The following is a 13,315-nucleotide window of genomic DNA, read 5'->3' on the forward strand; positions in this document are numbered from 1 at the left end:
TTTCATAGTGTGAAAACGGTAAAGAACAGAGTTTCAAAGTAAAGATTCTTCTTATAATGCATTCCCTTTTAGTTTAAAACACAATGTCTTGCCCTGAAACAGTGTTTAAGGTGAATAGAAAGCTGTTTCATAGTGTGAAAAAGGTAAAGAACAGAGTTTCAAAGTAAAGATTCTTCTTATAATGCAGTCTCTTTTTGTCTAAAACACAATCTCTTGCCCTGAAACAGTGTTTAAGTTGAATACAAAGCTGTTTCATAGTGTGAAAACGGTAAAGAACAGAGTTTCAAAGTAAAGATTCTTCTTATAATGCATTCCCTTTTAGTCTAAAACACAATCCCTTGCCCTGAAACAGTGTTTAAGGTGAATACAAAGACGTTTCATAGTGTGAAAAAGGTAAAGAACAGAGTTTCAAAGTAAAGATTCTTCTTATAATGCATTCCCTTTTAGTCTAAAACACAGTCTTGCCCTGAAACAGTGTTTAAGGTGAATACAAAGCTGTTTCATAGTTTGAAAAAGGTAAAGAACAGAGTTTCAAAGTAAAGATTCTTCTTATAATGCATTCCCTTTTAGTCTAAAACACAATCTCTTGCCCTGAAAGTGTTTAAGGTGAATACAAAGCTGTGTCATAGTGTGAAAAAGGTAAAGAACAGAGTTTCAAAGTAAAGATTCTTCTTATAATGCATTCCCTTTTAGTCTAAAACACAATCTCTTGCCCTGAAAGTGTTTAAGGTGAATACAAAGCTGTTTCATAGTGTGAAAACGGTAAAGAACAGAGTTTCAAAGTAAAGATTCTTCTTATAATGCATTCCCTTTTAGTCTAAAACACAATCCCTTGCCCTAAAACAGTGTTTAAGGTGAATACAAAGACGTTTCATAGTGTGAAAAAGGTAAAGAACAGAGTTTCAAAGTAAAGATTCTTCTTATAATGCATTCCCTTTTAGTCTAAAACACAATCTCTTGCCCTGAAAGTGTTTAAGGTGAATACAAAGCTGTTTCATAGTGTGAAAACGGTAAAGAACAGAGTTTCAAAGTAAAGATTCTTCTTATAATGCATTCCCTTTTAGTTTAAAACACAATGTCTTGCCCTGAAACAGTGTTTAAGGTGAATAGAAAGCTGTTTCATAGTGTGAAAAAGGTAAAGAACAGAGTTTCAAAGTAAAGATTCTTCTTATAATGCAGTCTCTTTTTGTCTAAAACACAATCTCTTGCCCTGAAACAGTTTTTAAGGTGAATACAAAGCTGTTTCATAGTGTGAAAACGGTAAAGAACAGAGTTTCAAAGTAAAGATTCTTCTTATAATGCATTCCCTTTTAGTCTAAAACACAATCCCTTGCCCTGAAACAGTGTTTAAGTTGTATACAAAGACGTTTCATAGTGTGAAAAAGGTAAAGAACAGAGTTTCAAAGTAAAGATTCTTCTTATAATGCATTCCCTTTTAGTCTAAAACACAATCTCTTGCCCTGAAAGTGTTTAAGGTGAATACAAAGCTGTGTCATAGTGTGAAAAAGGTAAAGAACAGAGTTTCAAAGTAAAGATTCTTCTTATAATGCATTCCATTTTAGTCTAAAACACAATCTCTTGCCCTGAAAGTGTTTAAGGTGAATACAAAGCTGTTTCATAGTGTGAAAACGGTAAAGAACAGAGTTTCAAAGTAAAGATTCTTCTTATAATGCATTCCCTTTTAGTCTAAAACACAATCTCTTGCCCTGAAACAGTGTTTAAGGTGAATACAAAGCTGTTTCATAGTGTGAAAAAGGTAAAGAACAGAGTTTCAAAGTAAAGATTCTTCTTATAATGCATTCCCTTTTAGTCTAAAACACAATCTCTTGCCCTGAAACAGTGTTTAAGGTGAATACAAAGCTGTTTCATAGTGTGAAAACGGTAAAGAACAGAGTTTCAAAGTAAAGATTCTTCTTATAATGCATTCCCTTTTAGTCTAAAACACAATGGCTTGCCCTCAAACAGTGTTTAAGTTGAATATAAAGCTGTTTCATAGTGTTAAAAAGGTAAAGAACAGAGTTTCAAAGTAAAGATTCTTCTTATAATGCATTCCCTTTTAGTCTAAAACACAATCTCTTGCCCTGAAACAGTGTTTAAGGTGAATACAAAGCTGTTTCATAGTGTGAAAAAGGTAAAGAACAGAGTTTCAAAGTAAAGATTTTCTTATAATGCATTCCCTTTTAGTCTAAAACACAATGTCTTGCCCTGAAACAGTGTTTAAGGTGAATACAAAGCTGTTTCATAGTGTGAAAAAGGTAAAGAACAGAGTTTGAAAGTAAAGATTCTTCTTATAATGCATTCCCTTTTAGTCTAAAACACAATGTCTTGCCCTGAAACAGTGTTTAAGGTGAATACAAAGCTGTTTCATAGTGTGAAAAAGGTAAAGAACAGAGTTTGAAAGTAAAGATTTTCTTATAATGCATTCCCTTTTAGTCTAAAACACAATGTCTTGCCCTGAAACAGTGTTTAAGGTGAATACAAAGCTGTTTCATAGTGTGAAAAAGGTAAAGAACAGAGTTTCAAAGTAAAGATTCTTCTTATAATGCATTCCCTTTTAGTCTAAAACACAATGTCTTGCCCTGAAACAGTGTTTAAGGTGAATACAAAGACGTTTCATAGTGTGAAAAAGGTAAAGAACAGAGTTTCAAAGTAAAGATTCTTCTTATAATGCATTCCCTTTTAGTCGAAAACACAATCTCTTGCCCTGAAAGTGTTTAAGGTGAATACAAAGCTGTGTCATAGTGTGAAAAAGGTAAAGAACAGAGTTTCAAAGTAAAGATTCTTCTTATAATGCATTCCCTTTTAGTCTAAAACACAATCTCTTGCCCTGAAAGTGTTTAAGGTGAATACAAAGCTGTTTCATAGTGTGAAAACGGTAAAGAACAGAGTTTCAAAGTAAAGATTCTTCTTATAATGCATTCCCTTTTAGTCTAAAACACAATCCCTTGCCCTAAAACAGTGTTTAAGGTGAATACAAAGACGTTTCATAGTGTGAAAAAGGTAAAGAACAGAGTTTCAAAGTAAAGATTCTTCTTATAATGCATTCCCTTTTAGTCTAAAACACAATCTCTTGCCCTGAAAGTGTTTAAGGTGAATACAAAGCTGTTTCATAGTGTGAAAACGGTAAAGAACAGAGTTTCAAAGTAAAGATTCTTCTTATAATGCATTCCCTTTTAGTTTAAAACACAATGTCTTGCCCTGAAACAGTGTTTAAGGTGAATAGAAAGCTGTTTCATAGTGTGAAAAAGGTAAAGAACAGAGTTTCAAAGTAAAGATTCTTCTTATAATGCAGTCTCTTTTTGTCTAAAACACAATCTCTTGCCCTGAAACAGTGTTTAAGTTGAATACAAAGCTGTTTCATAGTGTGAAAACGGTAAAGAACAGAGTTTCAAAGTAAAGATTCTTCTTATAATGCATTCCCTTTTAGTCTAAAACACAATCCCTTGCCCTGAAACAGTGTTTAAGGTGAATACAAAGACGTTTCATAGTGTGAAAAAGGTAAAGAACAGAGTTTCAAAGTAAAGATTCTTCTTATAATGCATTCCCTTTTAGTCTAAAACACAGTCTTGCCCTGAAACAGTGTTTAAGGTGAATACAAAGCTGTTTCATAGTTTGAAAAAGGTAAAGAACAGAGTTTCAAAGTAAAGATTCTTCTTATAATGCATTCCCTTTTAGTCTAAAACACAATCTCTTGCCCTGAAAGTGTTTAAGGTGAATACAAAGCTGTGTCATAGTGTGAAAAAGGTAAAGAACAGAGTTTCAAAGTAAAGATTCTTCTTATAATGCATTCCCTTTTAGTCTAAAACACAATCTCTTGCCCTGAAAGTGTTTAAGGTGAATACAAAGCTGTTTCATAGTGTGAAAACGGTAAAGAACAGAGTTTCAAAGTAAAGATTCTTCTTATAATGCATTCCCTTTTAGTCTAAAACACAATCCCTTGCCCTAAAACAGTGTTTAAGGTGAATACAAAGACGTTTCATAGTGTGAAAAAGGTAAAGAACAGAGTTTCAAAGTAAAGATTCTTCTTATAATGCATTCCCTTTTAGTCTAAAACACAATCTCTTGCCCTGAAAGTGTTTAAGGTGAATACAAAGCTGTTTCATAGTGTGAAAACGGTAAAGAACAGAGTTTCAAAGTAAAGATTCTTCTTATAATGCATTCCCTTTTAGTTTAAAACACAATGTCTTGCCCTGAAACAGTGTTTAAGGTGAATAGAAAGCTGTTTCATAGTGTGAAAAAGGTAAAGAACAGAGTTTCAAAGTAAAGATTCTTCTTATAATGCAGTCTCTTTTTGTCTAAAACACAATCTCTTGCCCTGAAACAGTGTTTAAGTTGAATACAAAGCTGTTTCATAGTGTGAAAACGGTAAAGAACAGAGTTTCAAAGTAAAGATTCTTCTTATAATGCATTCCCTTTTAGTCTAAAACACAATCTCTTGCCCTGAAACAGTGTTTAAGTTGAATACAAAGCTGTTTCATAGTGTGAAAAAGGTAAAGAACAGAGTTTCAAAGTAAAGATTCTTCTTATAATGCATTCCCTTTTAGTCTAAAACACAATCCCTTGCCCTGAAACAGTGTTTAAGGTGAATACAAAGACGTTTCATAGTGTGAAAAAGGTAAAGAACAGAGTTTGAAAGTAAAGATTCTTCTTATAATGCATTCCCTTTTAGTCTAAAACACAATGTCTTGCCCTGAAACAGTGTTTAAGGTGAATACAAAGACGTTTCATAGTGTGAAAAAGGTAAAGAACAGAGTTTCAAAGTAAAGATTCTTCTTATAATGCATTCCCTTTTAGTCTAAAACACAATCTCTTGCCCTGAAAGTGTTTAAGGTGAATAAAAAGCTGTTTCATAGTGTGAAAACGGTAAAGAACAGAGTTTCAAAGTAAAGATTCTTCTTATAATGCATTCCCTTTTAGTCTAAAACACAATCTCTTGCCCTGAAACAGTGTTTAAGTTGAATACAAAGCTGTTTCATAGTGTGAAAACGGTAAAGAACAGAGTTTCAAAGTAAAGATTCTTCTTATAATGCACTCCCTTTTAGTCTAAAACACAATCCCTTGCCCTGAAACAGTGTTTAAGGTGAATACAAAGCTGTTTCATAGTGTGAAAACGGTAAAGAACAGAGTTTCAAAGTAAAGATTCTTCTTATAATGCATTCCCTTTTAGTCTAAAACACAATCTCTTGCCCTGAAACAGTGTTTAAGGTGAATACAAAGACGTTTCATAGTGTGAAAAAGGTAAAGAACAGAGTTTCAAAGTAAAGATTCTTCTTATAATGCATTCCCTTTTAGTCTAAAACACAATCTCTTGCCCTGAAAGTGTTTAAGGTGAATACAAAGCTGTTTCATAGTGTGAAAACGGTAAAGAACAGAGTTTCAAAGTAAAGATTCTTCTTATAATGCATTCCCTTTTAGTCTAAAACACAATGTCTTGCGCTGAAACAGTGTTTAAGGTGAATACAAAGACGTTTCATAGTGTGAAAAAGGTAAAGAACAGAGTTTCAAAGTAAAGATTATTCTTATAATGCATTCCCTTTTAGTCTAAAACACAATCTCTTGCCTTGAAAGTGTTTAAGGTGAATACAAAGCTGTTTCATAGTGTGAAAAAGGTAAAGATCAAAGTTTCAAAGTAAAGATTCTTCTTATAATGCATTCCCTTTTAGTCTAAAACACAATCCCTTGCCCTGAAACAGTGTTTAAGGTGAATACAAAGACGTTTCATAGTGTGAAAAAGGTAAAGAACAGAGTTTCAAAGTAAAGATTCTTCTTATAATGCATTCCCTTTTAGTCTAAAACACAATCTCTTGCCCTGAAAGTGTTTAAGGTGAATACAAAGCTGTTTCATAGTGTGAAAACGGTAAAGAACAGAGTTTCAAAGTAAAGATTCTTCTTATAATGCATTCCCTTTTAGTCTAAAACACAATCTCTTGCCCTGAAACAGTGTTTAAGGTGAATACAAAGCTGTTTCATAGTGTGAAAAAGGTAAAGAACAGAGTTTCAAAGTAAAGATTCTTCTTATAATGCATTCCCTTTTAGTCTAAAACACAGTCTTGCCCTGAAACAGTGTTTAAGGTGAATACAAAGCTGTTTCATAGTGTGAAAAAGGTAAAGAACAGAGTTTCAAAGTAAAGTTTCTTCTTATAATGCATTCCCTTTTAGTCTAAAACACAATGTCTTGCCCTGAAACAGTGTTTAAGGTGAATACAAAGCTGTTTCATAGTGTGAAAACGGTAAAGAACAGAGTTTCAAAGTAAAGATTCTTCTTATAATGCATTCCCTTTTAGTCTAAAACACAATCTCTTGCCCTGAAACAGTGTTTAAGGTGAATACAAAGCTGTTTCATAGTGTGAAAACGGTAAAGAACAGAGTTTCAAAGTAAAGATTCTTCTTATAATGCATTCCCTTTTAGTTTAAAACACAATGTCTTGCCCTGAAACAGTGTTTAAGGTGAATAGAAAGCTGTTTCATAGTGTGAAAAAGGTAAAGAACAGAGTTTCAAAGTAAAGATTCTTCTTATAATGCAGTCTCTTTTTGTCTAAAACACAATCTCTTGCCCTGAAACAGTGTTTAAGTTGAATACAAAGCTGTTTCATAGTGTGAAAACGGTAAAGAACAGTTTCAAAGTAAAGATTCTTCTTATAATGCATTCCCTTTTAGTCTAAAACACAATCTCTTGCCCTGAAACAGTGTTTAAGTTGAATACAAAGCTGTTTCATAGTGTGAAAAAGGTAAAGAACAGAGTTTCAAAGTAAAGATTCTTCTTATAATGCATTCCCTTTTAGTCTAAAACACAATCCCTTGCCCTGAAACAGTGTTTAAGGTGAATACAAAGACGTTTCATAGTGTGAAAAAGGTAAAGAACAGAGTTTGAAAGTAAAGATTCTTCTTATAATGCATTCCCTTTTAGTCTAAAACACAATGTCTTGCCCTGAAACAGTGTTTAAGGTGAATACAAAGACGTTTCATAGTGTGAAAAAGGTAAAGAACAGAGTTTCAAAGTAAAGATTCTTCTTATAATGCATTCCCTTTTAGTCTAAAACACAATCTCTTGCCCTGAAAGTGTTTAAGGTGAATAAAAAGCTGTTTCATAGTGTGAAAACGGTAAAGAACAGAGTTTCAAAGTAAAGATTCTTCTTATAATGCATTCCCTTTTAGTCTAAAACACAATCTCTTGCCCTGAAACAGTGTTTAAGTTGAATACAAAGCTGTTTCATAGTGTGAAAACGGTAAAGAACAGAGTTTCAAAGTAAAGATTCTTCTTATAATGCACTCCCTTTTAGTCTAAAACACAATCCCTTGCCCTGAAACAGTGTTTAAGGTGAATACAAAGCTGTTTCATAGTGTGAAAACGGTAAAGAACAGAGTTTCAAAGTAAAGATTCTTCTTATAATGCATTCCCTTTTAGTCTAAAACACAATCTCTTGCCCTGAAACAGTGTTTAAGGTGAATACAAAGACGTTTCATAGTGTGAAAAAGGTAAAGAACAGAGTTTCAAAGTAAAGATTCTTCTTATAATGCATTCCCTTTTAGTCTAAAACACAATCTCTTGCCCTGAAAGTGTTTAAGGTGAATACAAAGCTGTTTCATAGTGTGAAAACGGTAAAGAACAGAGTTTCAAAGTAAAGATTCTTCTTATAATGCATTCCCTTTTAGTCTAAAACACAATGTCTTGCCCTGAAACAGTGTTTAAGGTGAATACAAAGACGTTTCATAGTGTGAAAAAGGTAAAGAACAGAGTTTCAAAGTAAAGATTATTCTTATAATGCATTCCCTTTTAGTCTAAAACACAATCTCTTGCCTTGAAAGTGTTTAAGGTGAATACAAAGCTGTTTCATAGTGTGAAAAAGGTAAAGATCAAAGTTTCAAAGTAAAGATTCTTCTTATAATGCATTCCCTTTTAGTCTAAAACACAATCCCTTGCCCTGAAACAGTGTTTAAGGTGAATACAAAGACGTTTCATAGTGTGAAAAAGGTAAAGAACAGAGTTTCAAAGTAAAGATTCTTCTTATAATGCATTCCCTTTTAGTCTAAAACACAATCTCTTGCCCTGAAAGTGTTTAAGGTGAATACAAAGCTGTTTCATAGTGTGAAAACGGTAAAGAACAGAGTTTCAAAGTAAAGATTCTTCTTATAATGCATTCCCTTTTAGTCTAAAACACAATCTCTTGCCCTGAAACAGTGTTTAAGGTGAATACAAAGCTGTTTCATAGTGTGAAAAAGGTAAAGAACAGAGTTTCAAAGTAAAGATTCTTCTTATAATGCATTCCCTTTTAGTCTAAAACACAGTCTTGCCCTGAAACAGTGTTTAAGGTGAATACAAAGCTGTTTCATAGTGTGAAAAAGGTAAAGAACAGAGTTTCAAAGTAAAGTTTCTTCTTATAATGCATTCCCTTTTAGTCTAAAACACAATGTCTTGCCCTGAAACAGTGTTTAAGGTGAATACAAAGCTGTTTCATAGTGTGAAAACGGTAAAGAACAGAGTTTCAAAGTAAAGATTCTTCTTATAATGCATTCCCTTTTAGTCTAAAACACAATCTCTTGCCCTGAAACAGTGTTTAAGGTGAATACAAAGCTGTTTCATAGTGTGAAAAAGGTAAAGAACAGAGTTTCAAAGTAAACTTTCTTCTTATAATGCATTCCCTTTTAGTCTAAAACACAATCTCTTGCCCTGAAACAGTGTTTAAGGTGAATACAAAGCTGTTTCATAGTGTGAAAACGGTAAAGAACAGAGTTTCAAACTAAAGATTCTTCTTATAATGCATTTTCTTTTAGTCTAAAACACAATCCCTTGCCCTGAAACAGTGTTTAAGGTGAATACAAAGACGTTTCATAGTGTGAAAAAGGTAAAGAACAGAGTTTCAAAGTAAAGATTCTTCTTATAATGCATTCCCTTTTAGTCTAAAACACAATCTCTTGCCCTGAAAGTGTTTAAGGTGAATACAAAGCTGTTTCATAGTGTGAAAACGGTAAAGAACAGAGTTTCAAAGTAAAGATTCTTCTTATAATGCATTCCCTTTTAGTCTAAAACACAATGTCTTGCCCTGAAACAGTGTTTAAGGTGAATACAAAGACGTTTCATAGTGTGAAAAAGGTAAAGAACAGAGTTTCAAAGTAAAGATTCTTCTTATAATGCATTCCCTTTTAGTCTAAAACACAATCTCTTGCCCTGTAAGTGTTTAAGGTGAATAAAAAGCTGTTTCATAGTGTGAAAACGGTAAAGAACAGAGTTTCAAAGTAAAGATTCTTCTTATAATGCATTCCCTTTTAGTCTAAAACACAATCCCTTGCCCTGAAACAGTGTTTAAGGTGAATACAAAGACGTTTCATAGTGTGAAAAAGGTAAAGAACAGAGTTTCAAAGTAAAGATTCTTCTTATAATGCATTCCCTTTTAGTCTAAAACACAATCTCTTGCCCTGAAACAGTGTTTAAGGTGAATACAAAGCTGTTTCATAGTGTGAAAACGGTAAAGAACAGAGTTTCAAAGTAAAGATTCTTCTTATAATGCATTCCCTTTTAGTCTAAAACACAATCTCTTGCCCTGAAACAGTGTTTAAGGTGAATACAAAGCTGTTTCATAGTGTGAAAAAGGTAAAGAACAGAGTTTCAAAGTAAAGATTCTTCTTATAATGCATTCCCTTTTAGTCTAAAACACAGTCTTGCCCTGAAACAGTGTTTAAGGTGAATACAAAGCTGTTTCATAGTGTGAAAAAGGTAAAGAACAGAGTTTCAAAGTAAAGTTTCTTCTTATAATGCATTCCCTTTTAGTCTAAAACACAATCTCTTGCCCTGAAAGTGTTTAAGGTGAATACAAAGCTGTTTCATAGTGTGAAAACGGTAAAGAACAGAGTTTCAAAGTAAAGATTCTTCTTATAATGCATTCCCTTTTAGTCTAAAACACAATCTCTTGCCCTGAAACAGTGTTTAAGTTGAATACAAAGCTGTTTCATAGTGTGAAAACGGTAAAGAACAGAGTTTCAAACTAAAGATTCTTCTTATAATGCATTCTCTTTTAGTCTAAAACACAATCCCTTGCCCTGAAACCGTGTTTAAGGTGAATACAAAGACGTTTCATAGTGTGAAAAAGGTAAAGAACAGAGTTTCAAAGTAAAGATTCTTCTTATAATGCATTCCCTTTTAGTCTAAAACACAATCTCTTGCCCTGAAAGTGTTTAAGGTGAATAAAAAGCTGTTTCATAGTGTGAAAACGGTAAAGAACAGAGTTTCAAAGTAAACATTCTTCTTATAATGCATTCCCTTTTAGTCGAAAACACAATCCCTTGCCCTGAAACAGTGTTTAAGGTGAATACAAAGACGTTTCATAGTGTGAAAAAGGTAAAGAACAGAGTTTCAAAGTAAAGATTCTTCTTATAATGCATTCCCTTTTAGTCTAAAACACAATCTCTTGCCCTGAAAGTGTTTAAGGTGAATACAAAGCTGTTTCATAGTGTGAAAACGGTAAAGAACAGAGTTTCAAAGTAAAGATTCTTCTTATAATGCATTCCCTTTTAGTCTAAAACACAATCTCTTGCCCTGAAACAGTGTTTAAGTTGAATACAAAGCTGTTTCATAGTGTGAAAACGGTAAAGAACAGAGTTTCAAAGTAAAGATTCTTCTTATAATGCATTCCCTTTTAGTCTAAAACACAATGTATTGCCCTGAAACAGTGTTTAAGGTGAATACAAAGCTGTTTCGTAGTGTGAAAACGGTAAAGAACAGAGTTTCAAAGTAAAGATTCTTCTTATAATGCATTCCCTTTTAGTCTAAAACACAATCTCTTGCCCTGAAACAGTGTTTAAGGTGAATACAAAGCTGTTTCATAGTGTGAAAATGGTAAAGAACAGAGTTTCAAAGTAAAGATTCTTCTTATAATGCATTCCCTTTTAGTCTAAAACACAATGTCTTGCCCTGAAACCGTGTTTAAGGTGAATACAAAGACGTTTCATAGTGTGAAAAAGGTAAAGAACAGAGTTTCAAAGTAAAGATTCTTCTTATAATGCATTCCCTTTTAGTCTAAAACACAATCTCTTGCCCTGAAAGTGTTTAAGGTGAATAAAAAGCTGTTTCATAGTGTGAAAACGGTAAAGAACAGAGTTTCAAAGTAAACATTCTTCTTATAATGCATTCCCTTTTAGTCGAAAACACAATCCCTTGCCCTGAAACAGTGTTTAAGGTGAATACAAAGACGTTTCATAGTGTGAAAAAGGTAAAGAACAGAGTTTCAAAGTAAAGATTCTTCTTATAATGCATTCCCTTTTAGTCTAAAACACAATCTCTTGCCCTGAAAGTGTTTAAGGTGAATACAAAGCTGTTTCATAGTGTGAAAACGGTAAAGAACAGAGTTTCAAAGTAAAGATTCTTCTTATAATGCATTCCCTTTTAGTCTAAAACACAATCTCTTGCCCTGAAACAGTGTTTAAGTTGAATACAAAGCTGTTTCATAGTGTGAAAACGGTAAAGAACAGAGTTTCAAAGTAAAGATTCTTCTTATAATGCATTCCCTTTTAGTCTAAAACACAATGTATTGCCCTGAAACAGTGTTTAAGGTGAATACAAAGCTGTTTCGTAGTGTGAAAACGGTAAAGAACAGAGTTTCAAAGTAAAGATTCTTCTTATAATGCATTCCCTTTTAGTCTAAAACACAATCTCTTGCCCTGAAACAGTGTTTAAGGTGAATACAAAGCTGTTTCATAGTGTGAAAACGGTAAAGAACAGAGTTTCAAAGTAAAGATTCTTCTTATAATGCATTCCCTTTTAGTCCAAAAAAACACAATCCCTTGCCCTGAAACAGTGTTTAAGGTGAATACAAAGACGTTTCATAGTGTGAAAAAGGTAAAGAACAGAGTTTCAAAGTAAAGATTCTTCTTATAATGCATTCCCTTTTAGTCTAAAACACAATCTCTTGCCCTGAAAGTGTTTAAGGTGAATACAAAGCTGTTTCATAGTGTGAAAAAGGTAAAGATCAGAGTTTCAAAGTAAAGATTCTTCTTATAATGCATTCCCTTTTAGTCGAAAACACAATCCCTTGCCCTGAAACAGTGTTTAAGGTGAATACAAAGACGTTTCATAGTGTGAAAAAGGTAAAGAACAGAGTTTCAAAGTAAAGATTCTTCTTATAATGCATTCCCTTTTAGTCTAAAACACAATCTCTTGCCCTGAAAGTGTTTAAGGTGAATACAAAGCTGTTTCATAGTGTGAAAACGGTAAAGAACAGAGTTTCAAAGTAAAGATTCTTCTTATAATGCATTCCCTTTTAGTCTAAAACACAATCTCTTGCCCTGAAACAGTGTTTAAGGTGAATACAAAGCTGTTTCATAGTGTGAAAAAGGTAAAGAACAGAGTTTCAAAGTAAAGATTCTTCTTATAATGCATTCCCTTTTAGTCTAAAACACAGTCTTGCCCTGAAACAGTGTTTAAGGTGAATACAAAGCTGTTTCATAGTGTGAAAAAGGTAAAGAACAGAGTTTCAAAGTAAAGATTCTTCTTATAATGCATTCCCTTTTAGTCTAAAACACAATCTCTTGCCCTGAAAGTGTTTAAGGTGAATAAAAAGCTGTTTCATAGTGTGAAAACGGTAAAGAACAGAGTTTCAAAGTAAAGATTCTTCTTATAATGCATTCCCTTTTAGTCTAAAACACAATCTCTTGCCCTGAAACAGTGTTTAAGTTGAATACAAAGCTGTTTCATAGTGTGAAAACGGTAAAGAACAGAGTTTCAAAGTAAAGATTCTTCTTATAATGCACTCCCTTTTAGTCTAAAACACAATGTCTTGCCCTGAAACAGTGTTTAAGGTGAATACAAAGCTGTTTCATAGTGTGAAAATGGTAAAGAACAGAGTTTCAAAGTAAAGATTCTTCTTATAATGCATTCCCTTTTAGTCTAAAACACAATCTCTTGCCCTGAAACAGTGTTTAAGGTGAATACAAAGACGTTTCATAGTGTGAAAAAGGTAAAGAACAGAGTTTCAAAGTAAAGATTCTTCTTATAATGCATTCCCTTTTAGTCTAAAACACAATCTCTTGCCCTGAAAGTGTTTAAGGTGAATACAAAGCTGTTTCATAGTGTGAAAACGGTAAAGAACAGAGTTTCAAAGTAAAGATTCTTCTTATAATGCATTCCCTTTTAGTCTAAAACACAATGTCTTGCCCTGAAACAGTGTTTAAGGTGAATACAAAGACGTTTCATAGTGTGAAAAAGGTAAAGAACAGAGTTTCAAAGTAAAGATTCTTCTTATAATGCATTCCCTTTTAGTCTAAAACACAATCTCTTGCCCTGAAAGTGTTTAAGGTGAATACAAAGCTGTTTCATAGTGTGAAA

Source organism: Electrophorus electricus, chromosome 3 (assembly GCF_041902795.1).
Source record: "Electrophorus electricus isolate QZ-2024a chromosome 3, ASM4190279v1, whole genome shotgun sequence".
NCBI lineage: Eukaryota > Metazoa > Chordata > Actinopteri > Gymnotiformes > Gymnotidae > Electrophorus > Electrophorus electricus.